The sequence below is a fragment of the Trachypithecus francoisi genome, unplaced genomic scaffold (genome assembly GCF_009764315.1).
Source record: "Trachypithecus francoisi isolate TF-2019V2 unplaced genomic scaffold, Tfra_2.0 Lachesis_group17, whole genome shotgun sequence".
Lineage (NCBI taxonomy): Eukaryota > Metazoa > Chordata > Mammalia > Primates > Cercopithecidae > Trachypithecus > Trachypithecus francoisi.
Window position 1 is genome coordinate 7,710,101 of NW_022681462.1, and position 15,649 is coordinate 7,725,749.

Genomic DNA, 15,649 nt, shown 5'->3' on the forward strand with positions numbered 1-15,649 from the left:
ATGGAGCTGGTTTATTTCAATATTATCTAGGGAATATTAAAATTGGAATAAATTGTTATTTTTGAAAAATCCTCTGAAAACACTCAGTAAAATATATACCTAGCTGTTTAACTAAGTCTAACATAAGAAATCAGAAGGATTGAAATTAAGGAATATAATTAGTATCACATGTAGGGTCTCACGTCATGAAAGTCTGCAGCTATGCTAGTTAATAGAACAAATTCTGGTATTAAGAAAATAACCATCATTAATTCTTAGCCAATCAGTTTTCTAGAAGAGATTCCCCCCCCCCCAAAAATAGAGAGAACTATTGTTGGAGATTCCTGTATTCCATAAATGTGTATCATCAGTAACGCCCATTTTTAAAAATCCTAAGACCAAAAAAAAAGAAAAAGCTTGCACTAATAATTATGATTTATAAACAATAAAATATCTCTTCTCATCAATTAAGTTGATTACACTCAGGTAACAAAGACATTTTGATAAAGCCAAGCAGTTAAGATATTGCTGCAGTCTGTAATTTGATGCATCTTGCTCTCATCTTCTAATGCAGGATCCAGTCTCACCCAACTAGCACTTCTTTGATAGATCACCTGGTAGAAAACCAGCTTCCTCTATTCTTTTCTGCTATCCCCTTTCCCTATGTGTCTGGCCCCACATCTCCAACTACTGCTGAAGCTCTGGAGGTGACAAAGCTGCCCAGTTTTCAATAGATGAATGTCTTCATAGGTGACTGCTTGAGAGGGAGATGTCAAAGCAGGGCTTCATGCACTGAATCTTAGAAAATCTCCTTTACATATGCATATCACATGTGTGATTACATATAATTTAGTGTTTCTTTAAGGCCTCAGAAGGCACATGAAGATGATTATAATAAAAAGAGCAACCACAAACAACAGCATCACCTAACAGTATATGGGCACTTGCTCTGAGGCAGGAACTTTGACAAAGGCTGACATTTATTGAATCATTAATCCTCAAACAGTCCAATGAGCCAGTATCTATTTTAGCCTCCTTTTGTAGTTGAGGACTAAGCCACAGAAGGATAAAAAAGTAGAATGCAGGATTGATGGGAATTGAACTCAAGGATTCTGACTCCCCTGTCCTGACTTCCCTGCCTCTGAATTTTGGTGTTTTGGACTCTGGATTTCAGCAACATAAATACCATATGAGAAGAGGGAGTTATTTATCCATTTTATAAGTAAGTATAGGTAAGCATATGTTCAATAGGTATATATTTATGACTAATAGTGATTTAAATAACAATGGTTAATATAATTATTGATAATGCTTTACTGTTTGTAAATACATAAAATACATCCAGGAGCCCAGTGAGATTTCACAGTCATTGTTAATGATAGGAAGGTTGATACAGAAAGGGCTTCCCCCATTAAATGCTCAGGTGGAAGACGGCTTTTAAAATTATTTCTTGGATTTTTTTTTTTTTAACACAAGGACCATCCATTTAATAAGTTTATTCAATATATCTAGCCTCTTGCCAACCCCTGTTCAAGTTGCTATATTTGATACTAATGGTTATCTGTTCATTCACACATTTGACAATTCCAGAAGATAACAGCAATGAATAAAACTGTCCTCATGGAGCTTACAGACTAATTACATAAAATAAGAGCTAAAACTGATGACACAGTGAAAAACTAGGAGCATTTCATTTGTAAGTTCTTTATAGAAGTCAGGGAGTTGGTGTCTGAACTGAAATGTTTAAACAATTTCAACTTCAACATTTTGAGAACTTTTTAAACTATTACAGTTAATCTAACATGTGGATAGCACTTAGTAATTAACAAAGTACTGGCTTTGTCCCCAAATCTGTGTGATTTAGGTCAAATTTTTGTCACTGTTTTATAGAGGAAGAAACTGTTGCTCAAAGAAAATAAGCTACTTTCCCAAAAATACGAAACGAGTAGAAAATCTAGAACTGAAAATTTAAGATGTGCTGGGCAAACCACACAAATAAATACTAACAATAAACACACATGCACAAGATTATATGATAAGGAGCCATGTGAACAAAGCTCATTTATTCTACAAATGTTTACTCTGTCTAGTAAGCAGCCACATGTAATATGTGGCCTTCTATCTGCACCATGATGATTGAATAAATATTCAAATGAATACAGAAGTGAACAAAAAGAGGCAATGCACAGTTACAGCATTACAAACCAAGACAAGGTGTGAACCCATGAAAGTATCTGATACACCTAAGGAATTATGACTATTGAGGGTTACTAAAGCATAGGGTCAGTGAGGAGGGAACGTTAAATGACAGTCAGGACTGTATACTAAAGGATCTATGGGAACTATGCAATGAATATGTACTTAATTTTGTAGGCTGTGTAGAACCATTAAAGGTTTTAAATGGGAGATGGGAATTTTGTGTGATATGATTAATATTGCAGGAAATTAACACTGTCAGCACAATGAAGGAAGGCTTGGCAAGGTAAAAGCTCTTCAATTTGCTTATCTCCTCCAAGGCTCACAGTGTGCGTGTGAAGAACAGATAATAAGTCGACATGGCTGAAGGGGAGAGCAACTGGAAGACAAACACAGGAAGGACAGACTGGAAAGTTAGATTAGGTCAAGACTCTGCAGGATGTGATTGTTAACAATTTAATCTTTATTTTATAGACAGGCTTTATATCACTATGATCACAATTATATTAGTTGTCCCTGTGCATTTCCCTTAGTACCTAGCATTGGATCACTGGCTTGTACATTTGGTAGACAAGTGGTACATTTTTTAGTAATTTTATATATAAGGCTAAATCTAATCAAAACTGGTGAAGACACAAAAATTTCTGTAAAAACGTAATATATGCATTCTGAAAAAAATAACCCTCAGGTTCTACAAAATTAGACAAAATAAAAATAAAAATTGATTTTAGGGGAAAATTTTAAGATTTTAAGGAAAAAAGTATTGGGGCACTAATTATAATCTATGAAACTTTTAAGTTGAGCTCACAATAAAATCATTCTAATTTTAAATATTTTCACAGTTTAAAAGACATGCTAAGTGACTAATAATTAAAGAAATACTATAGTAAATATGAGACTTTACTTTTAAATAATGAGTAAAAGTGGTTTGATGGAAGAGGGTGTAGGAAAAGCTGAAGCTGCTGAATTACATAAAAAAGAACAAAACACACACTGGGAAAACTGCTCAATTAGATCATCCAAAACAGAGGGTATGGTTAAATTGAACCAGTAAAATAACTTGCAGTCAATACGCTATTTCTCTGTGTTTTGCATGTTCTGCTGTGTTGGCTTTACTTTGAGTCTAAATGCGATTACAAAATATGAATTGCAATATGAACCCACATGATTTCCATCTAAACAGGTATCATTCCCATATTTACAATGGTATAAGAGCTAATTAACATTATAGAGGCACACATAAAGCAGGATAGACTATAACTGGAATTACTGAAAGAATCTTCTAACATCAACTATGTGGATATTTTTTAAATAAACATACACTGAGGAATATTTATAACATATGAATATGTGAACAAAAATAGCAATAAAACAAATAGCCACACAGTCCCCATCCAGTTTTTTAAATAACATTTTTGCTATTTTTGAAGCCACCTCTCTGATCACATCCCCATCAGCACCCGATACTTAGAGGTAACCGTGATCCTGAGTTTAGTCCATGTTATGCCTTATTTATTATCTTAGTAATATTTTGTTTGATTTTGCATTTTTTTTATAAATGGAATCATATTGAACATAATCTATGCCTTGGTTTGTTCATTCATTATGCTGTTTAGACTTCATGATATATATAGTTGTAGCAAGTCCATTCATATTGCCTTATAACATTGCATTTCATGAATACCTCAGAATTCACTTATTCATTCTGCTGACAATGGACATTTGGGATATTTTCCACTTCTCTTGATACTATAAACAAAACATTTATGCATGTTATTTTTCATATCTACAAGTACACTTGTAAAGCATTTTTATTGGATAAATTCTGCTGGATTGTAGGGCATCTATATGTTCCACTTGATTATATGATACAGAATGGTTTCTAAAGGAGTTCTAACTATTTTCATTTCTAAATACATTGTATAAGAGTTCCTATTCTTCTACATTTCTACCAATACATTGTATAAGAGTTCCTATTCTTCTACATTTCTACCAGCACAAGATATTGGAGACTTTTAACTTCTACCAGTCTGTTAACTGTAAATGGTATTTTATTATGATTTCAATTTGTATTTTATGACAGCTAATAATGCAGCCAAACATTTTTTGTTCACTTTGTAATCATGCATCTTTTAATGTGAGGTACAAAGTTTGTCTTTTACATATAAATTTGTGCAATATCTTTGTACATTATAGATTCTAATACTTTGTCAATGCATGTGTGTATGTATATATTTGCATGTACATTCACATATATATAGTTAACATGTTCTTCCCATTTGTGGTCTATTTTCACTTTATGATATCTATTGAAACAGATACTCACATTTTTGTGAAGTCAAATTTGCCTTTGTTGTCTAATTCTGTTTTTATTTAAAACTTTTTAACCTCAAGACAAAAATATATTCTCCTATATTGTCTTCCAAAATTTTAGAAACTTCACATTTTAATGGATTTTTAATACATGGAACTGATTTTTGTATATGTTGTGACATAAAGAGTGAGGCAAGTTAGGTTATTTTTTTTTCCCGCATATTGACATGGACCTGTCTCAGCACACCTTATTTGTACTCAATACTTTCTCTCACTGACACGTCATGGGATCTTAACAAAAGTGATGGTCTGTTTCTGGGCTTTCTCTTCTGTTCCCACTGGCCTATTTGTCTGAACCTGAACAAACAATGTAAATCTTAACCATTCTAACTTTATAATAAGAATTTATATTTGGTAGGGTATATCCTCCATCCTTACTGTTGTGCAGGAGTGTCTTGGCTTTTCTTGCTTTTCCATATACATTTTAAAACCACATTATCCAAGTCCACATTGAAAAAGATAAAACTTTCAATATTTCACCATTTATTATCATACTATTTGTTTTAGAAAACTTATCTGGTTAAGAATTTATTTTCTACCTGCTTTGCTAAAATTTTAATCATTATTATTGAATTTTATCAATTAATTTTTCTGGATCTACAAAATAATTGTTTTCTAATGCTGTGCCACCTTACATTCCCATTTCTTTTAAGCTACATAGTTTTGATACAATGTTTATACATTCCCAGATTTATTCTGTTAATACTTTAACTTTTTAAATCTAAGAAATCAAGGTATAATTATTTATTATACTGTCTCAAAAAATAAGTTGGAGGGTAGACTTCATTTTTCTCTCTTCCAAAATAATTTTATAAGATTGGAATTTTCAGTTCCTTTAAGTTTTAGTAAAAGATCCCAACAAAATTGTGTGGCAGTGGTGATATTGGAAGAGAAGATTACTGATTCAAATATTTAATGGACATGGACATTGAATTGTTCTGTTTCTTTTCACTCTGTTTTGGTAATTTATGTTAGGAATTTGACATTTCACATGGTTTCAACTTTGGCAGCATCAAGGTGTTCATAATGCCCTTTTCAAATCACTTTAAATCCTGCTGAACCTTTTCGTTTTTGATTCATTTTTAATACTATTTATTTTGTCCTCTTTTGGGTCTTTTTAACTCTCTTGCCAGTCTTTTTAATGAACCAGCTTTGATCTTCTTTTAACACTCATTTTCTTCTTTTAGTATTATTGTATTAATTAGACGTTTATGTGTGTTATTTCCTTTCTCCTATTATCTTTGAACTTATTCTCTTTTTCTAATTAAGATTTGATCAAATTTGGCTAATTTTCTGTATCTCTTATGGCCATTGGGGATAGTATTCCTTATACATCTCTTCCATAAAATTTGCCTACATTGTTATTCAATTCCTCCTGATCTGTAAATTCTTAGAGACATATATTCAAATCTATTACACCTGCCATTTTTTTTTTGTAGTTTTATCAATTAGGGCTTTACATATTTTGAAGCTGTAGTTTTAAGTACATAAAGTTTAGAACTTTTGTATCTTGATTAATTGAAATTTTCCTATGTTTTGGGCCACTTTATATCTAAATTATCTTTTTTTGGCCGGGCTTGGTGGCTCACACCTGTAATTCCAGCACTTTGGGAGGCCAAAGTGGGTGGATTACCCAAGGTCAGGAGTTCGAGACCAACCTGGCCAACATGGTGAAATCCCATCTCTACTAAAAATACAAAAAATTAGTGGGGCGTGGTGGTGCACACCTGTAGTCCCAGCTACTCGTGGGGGCTGAGGCAAGAGAATAACTTGAACCCGGGAGGCAGAGGTTGCAGTGAGTCGAGATTGCACCACTGTACTCCAGCCTGGGCAACAGAGTGAGACTCTGTCTCAAAAAAATAAAATTATTTTTACACTGCTTTAAGATCTATCTTATCTTGTACAAATATACCTATCCCAGATTTTGTTGGTTAATGTTTGCCTGGTACTTTTTTTACTACTTAAGTTTTTATGCATTCTATGAATTCCTTTTTTTTTTTTTTTTTTTTTTTGAGACAAGCTCTCTGTCCCACAGGCTGAAGTACAGTGGCGGGATCTCAGCTCACTGCAAGCTCCGCCTCCCAGGTTCACGCCATTCTCCTGCCACAGCCTCCCGAGTAGCTGGGACTACAGGCGCCCACAAAGACGCCTGGCTAATTTTTTGTATTTTTAGTACAGACGGAGTTTCACCGTGTTAGCCAGGATGGTCTCGATCTCCTAACCTCGTGATCCACCCGTCTCTGCCTCCCCAAGTGCTGGGATTACAGGCGTGAGCCATCGCGCCCAGCTGCGTTCGTTTCTTCTAGGCTGATTTTTTTTTTTTTTTAATGTATCCTAGCTTCTAAACAGAAAGTTTAAGCCATTTCGTATTTTAAGTGAAAAGTTTCATTTAATTAGTTGTACTTTCTATTTATCACATTATCACATTTTTCCATTCTTTTATTACCTACTTCAATGACTATTATACTGATGTTTTTCCTCACCACAATTTTCCTTCTAATAACCTGAGAGCTAGATACACATTTTATCTTTTAGTAGTTTCTTTAGATATTTTAATAAGCAAAAGCCAGGCACAGTGGCTCATGTTTGTAAATCCAACACTTTGGGAGGCCAACATAGGAGGATCACTTGAGCCCAAGAGTTTGAGAACAGGTTGGGCAACATGGCAAAACCACATCTGTACAAAAAGTACAGAAATTAGCCCAGTGTGATGGTGTGTGCCTGCAGTCCCAGCTATTTGGGACGCTGAGGTGGGAGGATCGCTTGAGCCTGTGAGATGGAGGCTGCAATTATCTGTGATGAGGCCACTGCACTGCAGCCTAGGTGGCAGAGGGAGACCCTGTCTCAAAAAAAAAAAAAAAAAAAAAGGAAATTTTAATAAACATACTCAAATTAAAACCTGAAGATAACCAATCTTTTAAAAATTTTTCCAGACTTTACAAGAAACTTGGAACCCTTCAACTCTAATTGCTTCCTCCAAATATTATTTTGGGGCAGTATGTTGGTTCATTATTCCCTCAAATTAGAATTCTACACACTTAACATTTTTTTAAATCTTAGACTTTCAAAATGGGATTGCTCTTCTTCCTGAAGCACTCATTTTAAAATTCTTTTTTGTAAGAGTGTTTGGATAGTTAATTCTCTCAGCACATGTTTGTCATAAATTTTCTTCATATTACTTCATTCTGAGTGGATAGTTTTCTGGATGTATAATTCCAAGAAGACAATTATTTTCAATACACAGATACAATTCCACACTTTCCTCTACCTTCTATTACTATTATTGATATGTCAGCTGTAAGTCTAATCATCATTTCTCTGTGTGTAATGTTTTTTATTCACTGAGTAGCTTTTTAGATCTTTTCTGTATTTTTGTCTTCTGCAGATTCATTACGAAACTTCAAGATTTGGGTTTATTTTTATGTATCCTTTGAGACTTCTGTATCTTAATTAAAAGTTTAAAAATGTCCATAAATTCTGCAAATCCTTCCCCATTATTTCTCTAAATAGTGCCTTTTTGACATTCTAACCTTGCCTTCTGAGGGTCCAGTTAGAAATATGTGAGGTTTTTTCCATTATTACGTGTCTATCCACTTGTCTTCATCTATATTTTCTATCCTTTTGTCCTTCTGAATTATTTCTTCAGATATTCCAGTTCCCTCATACTCTTAGCCTCCGTATTGTTTGCTACTTAACAAATTCTTTATTTTTAAATAGTGATTTTATTGTTAAACTTAGATTTTTCAAATCCGATTATTTGATAGTGTTTATTTATATTTTTCTACCAACCTTCAAATTCTTTAGACATATTAGTCTCATTTTATGATTGCATAAATTTATTTTATTAAATTTCTACTGGTTATTATTGCTATTACTTTTGCTGGTTGTCTTTCATGGTGATTTATCTCCTTGTTTGTATGTGGAAGTTTTATTTATTTGAGTATGCACTCTCTTCCCTTGTAACTTGATCTTTAGGAATTCTATGAAGCCTGAACTGAAAGTAATTTCTTATAAAGTGGATTTCTATTTACTTCCAGACCATTACAGATAAGGTACCATTTTAAAATAAATTCTTTACATGACGTTTTTCTATTTGTTTGGTTTTTGTTTCCACAGAGATGTTTTAATTTGGGTCCAAACAAGGCCAGCTTGTATTATAAAATTTCAAAGATGTTTCCCACCCCTTTCTACCTACCACCAACGTTTTGTATAAGAAATTTATCCTGTTTATGGAAGTTTATTTCTAGTTCATTCTTAAGCTAAAAGTGCAGCCTTTTGGGGTACCAGAGTCATGTAACAGTCTCCCAAAAGATCTTACATCTCATGTAGGCAGTAGATTTGTTTCAAGTCTTGTGTACCCCGCCAAGACATCAAAATCAAAGATCAACTTCACTGTAGTCATGCAAAAGCCTCCTAGGCAAAAGCCAACTTGAGTACTAGCTTATCTATCTTCACCTATTCCCACCTTCAGTTTATTGCTGGAGTCGGAGGAAGCCAAAATTTCTTGCTAGCTCTGCTATGCAATTTTAAAGTTTTATTTTATCTTTAATAATTTTTTACAGGAGTGTGGTTCAGGGTATCTATTCTGCATATTATCAGAAGGGAAGTCAAGATTATTTTTCCTTTCCATTGTTTTATCTTATAAATCCCCATTGGTTTACCTGATATTGCTGGATGAATATTGAATGAATTTTGTGTGAAGAAGTAGATGACTCAATAATCAGCTTCTCTATATCATCCCTTAACATCATGGGTTTAACGGCTAGATGGCAAATATTTTAGGTTTTACAATTCGTATGGTCTCTATCCCAGCTATTCAACTCTGCCTTTGTAATTCAAAAGCAGCCACATAAGATACCTAAATGAATGTGCATAGCTGTGTTAAAACAGGTAGAAATATTTTATTTACCAAAAAAAGGCAGTGAGTCAGATTTGGCCTATGGACTTCAGTTTGCCAACCCATGCTCTCTCTCTACCATCATAATTTTTTTTTACTGGATCCATTTAAGTGATGAACAGAATCATAATATGATGAAGATATTTTATGAATACATGCAACTGGTGAGACTTATGAAATGTTTAGGTGCCCAAAAAATAAAGAGAAAAAAATCAATCTATACATTGCCTAAATAAGTAATGATGAACTCCCACTGCTACACGAACAACAGAAACAACAAAATTCTAATCACAAGAATAATGTCTTGGGAAATAAAATAAGCATTATGAGCATGTCTCTGAAATACACAGACATACTGACTCTCTACTCTGTACATCAATTTCTAGGAAAACACAGAAAGTGAGAGGACATATCCATCTCTCCAGCTGCCTCTCAAGGGCTCACAATCCAAGACACCCTTCAGTAATATCTCATTAGTGATAAAGTTTACACTGAAACTCACGTGGTATCATACAGATTGTATTACATTTTTTCAAAGAACATAACACTGCGTATTGGAAAATGAGTGGAAATTACTTGGGATTGACTATAATGTATACCCTTCAACTGGGCAATTCTTAAGTGATTCTCAGATGGCAAAATTGAGATTAAAAAGCTTACTCACTTGAAAATGACTCTTGTTGGTACTCCACAAATTAGAACTTTATAAATTTAGCACTAAGTATCTTTGTAAGAGGGGAGGCATTCCATGGAGCATGCTTTATTAGTTTGGTCATTAACCTTGCTTGGGCCTTTCAGAAATTTTAGTTATAACTTATAAAACATAAGGAAATATCCAAAGTTTATAATAGAGAGTTTTACTCTACTATCAAAGACCATTAAAAATAGAAACTATTCATCTTCATGGAGAGCCAAAAATACCCAAATATGACAAAAATATCCAGAAGGATGTTACCTTCCCAGCTGATAGTCTAAAAGAATAAATGCTTAAAATATTGGCTACGGATAGCTGTTCTTTTTAGACATGTGGATCCACTTCTATGTTGAAATCATTTGACATTTACTAGTTTGAAGAAAAGATAACCACTATTATAATACAGTAGTAGTCAACTATATTTCAAAATAGTTCAACATTTTATATCATATATATGTGTGTGTGTGTGTGTGTGTGTGTGTGTGTGTGCGCCCCCAAACTGGGCAGAAATAAGATCAGCCTTTTTTGTTGAAGTCTGAACTAGCCGCTAAACACTAATCCAAATAGTGTTTTCTGCTTCTCTCCAAATGTAACTCCTGGCAATGCCTATGGCAGAAGATGAAACACAAAATGAGAGGCACTATCCTTGTTTCTCTAGATTCAGACACCTACACAGGTATCATATACACCATTAACTTCCAATTATTAAAGGATCCTACCTTTCATAATAAAAGAGGAAAAATATATTTTCCTTCTACCCTTCTAGGTTCTCAGCTTGGGTCTCTCTGTAACCAAAGAAACATTAACAGGAGAAAAGCATTTACTTTACTTTACTTGATACTTGTAAGATGTTTAATGTTTTTACTGTATTGCAATTTTACTATTTCATGTGTTTTACCTATTACTTTATTTATGGAGAACTAGAAGTGTCAATACAAGAGTTCTCTACACTTTCTACTCAAAGAGGAGTCTATGAACCAGCACAGTGTTTTTTTTTTTTTTTTTTTTTTTTTCTGGAGACTTAATAGGAATGCAGAATCTCAGGTCCAGTCAAAGCCTACAAGTTCAAAATCTGTATTTTTTATTAAGAAGATCCAAGTGATTAAAACATACTGTCCTTGCTGATAGAGCATTGATACTCACTGTCTTTCCAGTGCAAACACATGGGACTAATAATATACTCAATACCAGTAGAATAGAGTGGGAAGAGTTATGTAGTTTAGAAAAAGCCAAGCCAGGCATCCTGATATATCTTCTCATAAACCTATTGATTACTTTACCTTTCAGTTCCTTCAAAACAAGGATCACCTTTCAATCCATAGCAGTTATGTTTTAAATTTACTAATTTAGTGAATGCTTGGGATTCACTCACCAGTGATTTTCTCACCAGATCAATAAACCTGTTCCTCTAAAATCAAAGCAGTATCTTCTAGAATAATTTGACCTGCTAAGATATGAATGTTGAGTAATAAAATTTCCTCGCAAAACAAAACTCAGGTGAGTTACTAAAGTATTATATTGTTACTCAAATCGAGAATAACTCAGTCACTGTATATAAAAACATTAACATTAAAAATAATTATGCTAACATCCATAAGATCTTAATACAGTTCAGTCCTTCCAGTGAGCCCAATTTGAACACTAAGAAGGAAGTCACTGGGAAACTATATTCACAATATAATCCTCTGAAAGAATTCATTTTAATTAAAAACCAGGTGGTCCTGAGTTTTCCTCTAAGGCTCTATGTTAAAAAATCCCATTGATCATACATTCTATAATGAAAGATCCAACTATAAACCTGAAGGAAAATGGAACAGATGAATCAAAATATTCTCATTCTACTTAATATAATCTTGGTTTCCAGTAGGGGTTTATAATTATAACACTGAAAGTAGAAACCATGAAGCACAAAGCTAGTAGGTTAAAGATTAAAAAAAATTCTCTCTATAAAAAAATCTACATAATTCAAAGGCATATTTACCTAAATATGAACGCAATGTTTATAAATAATGAGAAGACTAATATATCAAAGGAAAAATTGGGGGAAAGGATATGATTAGGAATTTCACCAAAAAATGATCAAAAACCACAAAATAATGTTTGTCACTTTAATAATAAAAAAAAGCAAAGTAAAAGAGTAAGATATCGCCAATCATTTTGACTGACACAAAATTCTAACTATATTAGCCAGTGTTTACAAGAATTTGAGAATGCTTACTCTGATGCATTACTGGTAGAAAGGTGAAAATTTAGCAACAGGCAGCAAAAGTCTGAAACATTTGCATACTTTTTGAAAAAGCAAATCCAACCTTTCCAAATTTACCTTTAGAAAATAATCTGATCAGTGTGATGATGTTCAATATGTAACTATTAAAAAACTGTAAGCAACGTAAGTGCCAAGTAAGACAGCTCATTTGAATAAGCTATGGTACCTCCATACCGTGTAACAAGATGCAAAGATTGAACATAAGAATGTACAATGATATGAAAAGAAGTTCAAAATGTGTTAAACAGAAAAAATTAAAAAAGTATACAATATGATCACTTTTCAAAAAAAATGTGTAAATGGATGGATAGCTAAATGGATGAAAAGTAACATACAAAGAAACTATATAAATGAATATATCAAGCAATAGGTATAGATAGGATAGGTAACAGACTGGAAGGATATTCAACAAAACCTCAACAACTTTATTTAAATGATTGGTATGTTTATGGGTACATATCTGTGATTCCTAGTTAAACTGAACTTTTTAATATGTTAAAAAATTATCTTGTGAGTCTTCTAATCTGTACTTGGTCCACTTTTCTATTAGGATTTCAGCATTCTAGGTGTCAACTTATATGAATTCTTTGACCATGAAGATGCAATGTCTCTGAAATAGTTGCTGCTAATAGTTTTTTCTAGGTTATTTTCCCCAAGGATTTATTTTCCATTCAAAAAGTATTAAATTTTTACGTAGTCAAACCTATGGTTTTCCCTTTTAATTTTTTTATTTTTAATTTATGTGGGTATAGTTATACATATTTATAAGGTACATGAGATGTTTTGATATAAGCATGCAATGTGAAATAAGCACATCATGAAGAATGGGGTATCCATCTCCTCAAGCATTTATCCATTAAGTTACAAACAATCCAATTACACTCTAAGTTATTTAAAAATGTTCAGTTATTATTAACTATAGTTATCCTGCTGTGCTAGCAAATAGTAGGTCTTATTCTATTTTGTTTTTGTATCCATTAACCACCCTAACCTCCCCACTAATTTCCTGCTACCCTTCACAGCCTCTGGTAAACATCCTTCTACTCTCTATGTCCACAAATTCAACGGTTTTTTATTCTTAGATCCCACCAACAAGTGAAAATGTGTGATGTTTGTCTTTCTGTGCCTGTCTTATTTCGCTTAACATAATGACCTTCAGTTCCACTCATGTTGTGGTAAATGACTGGATCTCATTCTTTATGTCTAAATAGTACTTCATTGTGTATAAGTACCACATTTACTTTATCCATTCATCAGCTAATGGAAACTTAGGTTGCTCCCAAATCTTAGCTATTGTAAACAATGTTGCAACAAATATAGGAGTGCAGATATCTCTTCAATATACAGATTGCTTTTCTTTGAGGTATATATGCAGCAGGAGAATTGCTAGATGGTATGGTAGCTTAATTTTTAGCTTTTTGAGGAACTTCTAAATTGTTCACCATAGTGGTTGTACTAACTTACATTCCTTCTAACAGTATACAAGGTTCCCTTTTCTCCATGTCCTCACCAGCATTTGTTATTGCCTGTCTTTTGGATATAAGCCATTTTAACTGGGGTGAGATGATATCTTATTATAGTTTTGATTTGCATTTCTCTGATGCTCAGTGATGTTGAGCACCTTTCATATGCTGGTTTGTCATTTGCATGTCTTCTTCTGTGATATGTCTATTCAACTATTTTGCCCATCTTTTTATCGGATTATTAGATTTTTTTTTCGTATAGAATTGTTTGAGCTCCTTATATGTTCTGGTTATATATTGTCAGAGGGATAGTTTGCAAACATTTTCTCCCTGTGAGTTGTGTCTTCACTTTGTTGATTGTATCTTTTGCTGTGCAGAGACTTTTGAACTTGATGTAATCCCATTTGTCCCCTTTTGATTTGGTTGCCTGTGCTTGCAGGGTACTGTTCAATAAATCTTTGCCCACACCAATGTCCTGGAGATTTTCCCCAATGTTTTCTCATAGTAGTTTCATGGTTTGAGGTCTTAACCTTAAGAGTTTAATTCATTTTGATTTGATTTTTGTATATGGCAAGAGAGAGTAGGGATCTAGTTTCATTCTTCTATATATGGACATCCAGTTTTTCCAGCACCATTTATTGAAGAGACTGTCTTTTCTTTTCCCCAGTATACGTTCTTAGCACCTTTCTCAAAAACGAGTTCACTGTAGGTGTCTGGATTTGTTTCTGGGTTTTCCATTCTGTTCTATTCGTCTATGTGTGTTTTTATGCCAGTACCATCCTGTTTTGGTTACTTAACTCTGTAGTATAATTGGAAGTAAGTTATGTTATTCTTCCAGTTGTGTTCTTTTTGCTTAGAATAGTTTTTTGAGTCTTTTTTGGTTTCATATAAATTTTAGAATTTTTTTTTCTATTCCTGTGAAGAATGTCATTGGCATCTTGATAGAGATTACATGAATCTGTAGATTGCTTTGAGTAGTATGAACATTTTAACAATATTGATTTTTCCAATCCATGAACATGGGATATTTTCCCAGTTTTTTTGATGTTCTTTTCCATTGTTTTCATTAGTGTTTTATAGTTTTTATTACAGAGATCTTTAACTTCTTTGGTTAATTCTTAAGTAATTTTATGTGTGGCTATGTACACGGAATTACTTTCTCTTTCAGATTGTTCACTGTTAGCATGTAAAAAAACGTTGCTCATTTTTGTGTGTTAATTTTGTATACTATAACTTTAGTGAATTTATTGGTTCTAAAAGTTTCCAAATATAAGATTATATCATCTGCAAACAAGCATAATTTGACTTATTTCTTTTCCATTTGGATACCCTTTGTATCATTCTCTTGCCTAACTGCTCTAACTAGGATTTCCAGTATTATGTTAAATAACAATGGTGACAGTGGGTATCTTCATCATGTTCCAGGTCTTAGAAGAAAAGCTTTCAATATTTCCCCAGTATGATACAAGCTGTGGGTCTGTTGTATATGACTCTCCTATGTTGAGGTATGTTCCTTCTAACCCCAGTTTTTTTAGGGTTTTTATCATGAATGGATTAATTTTATCAAATCCATTTTCAGCATCAATTAAATGATCATGTGATTTTTATCTTGCATGTTGATGCAATGTATCACACTGATTGATTTGAATAAGTTAAATCATCCATGTATTTCAGGGATAAATCCCACTTGGTCATGATAAATGATCTTTCTAATGTATTGTTGAATTTGGCTTGCTAGTATTTTGTGGGATATTTTTGCATCAACATTCAAAGATATTGGT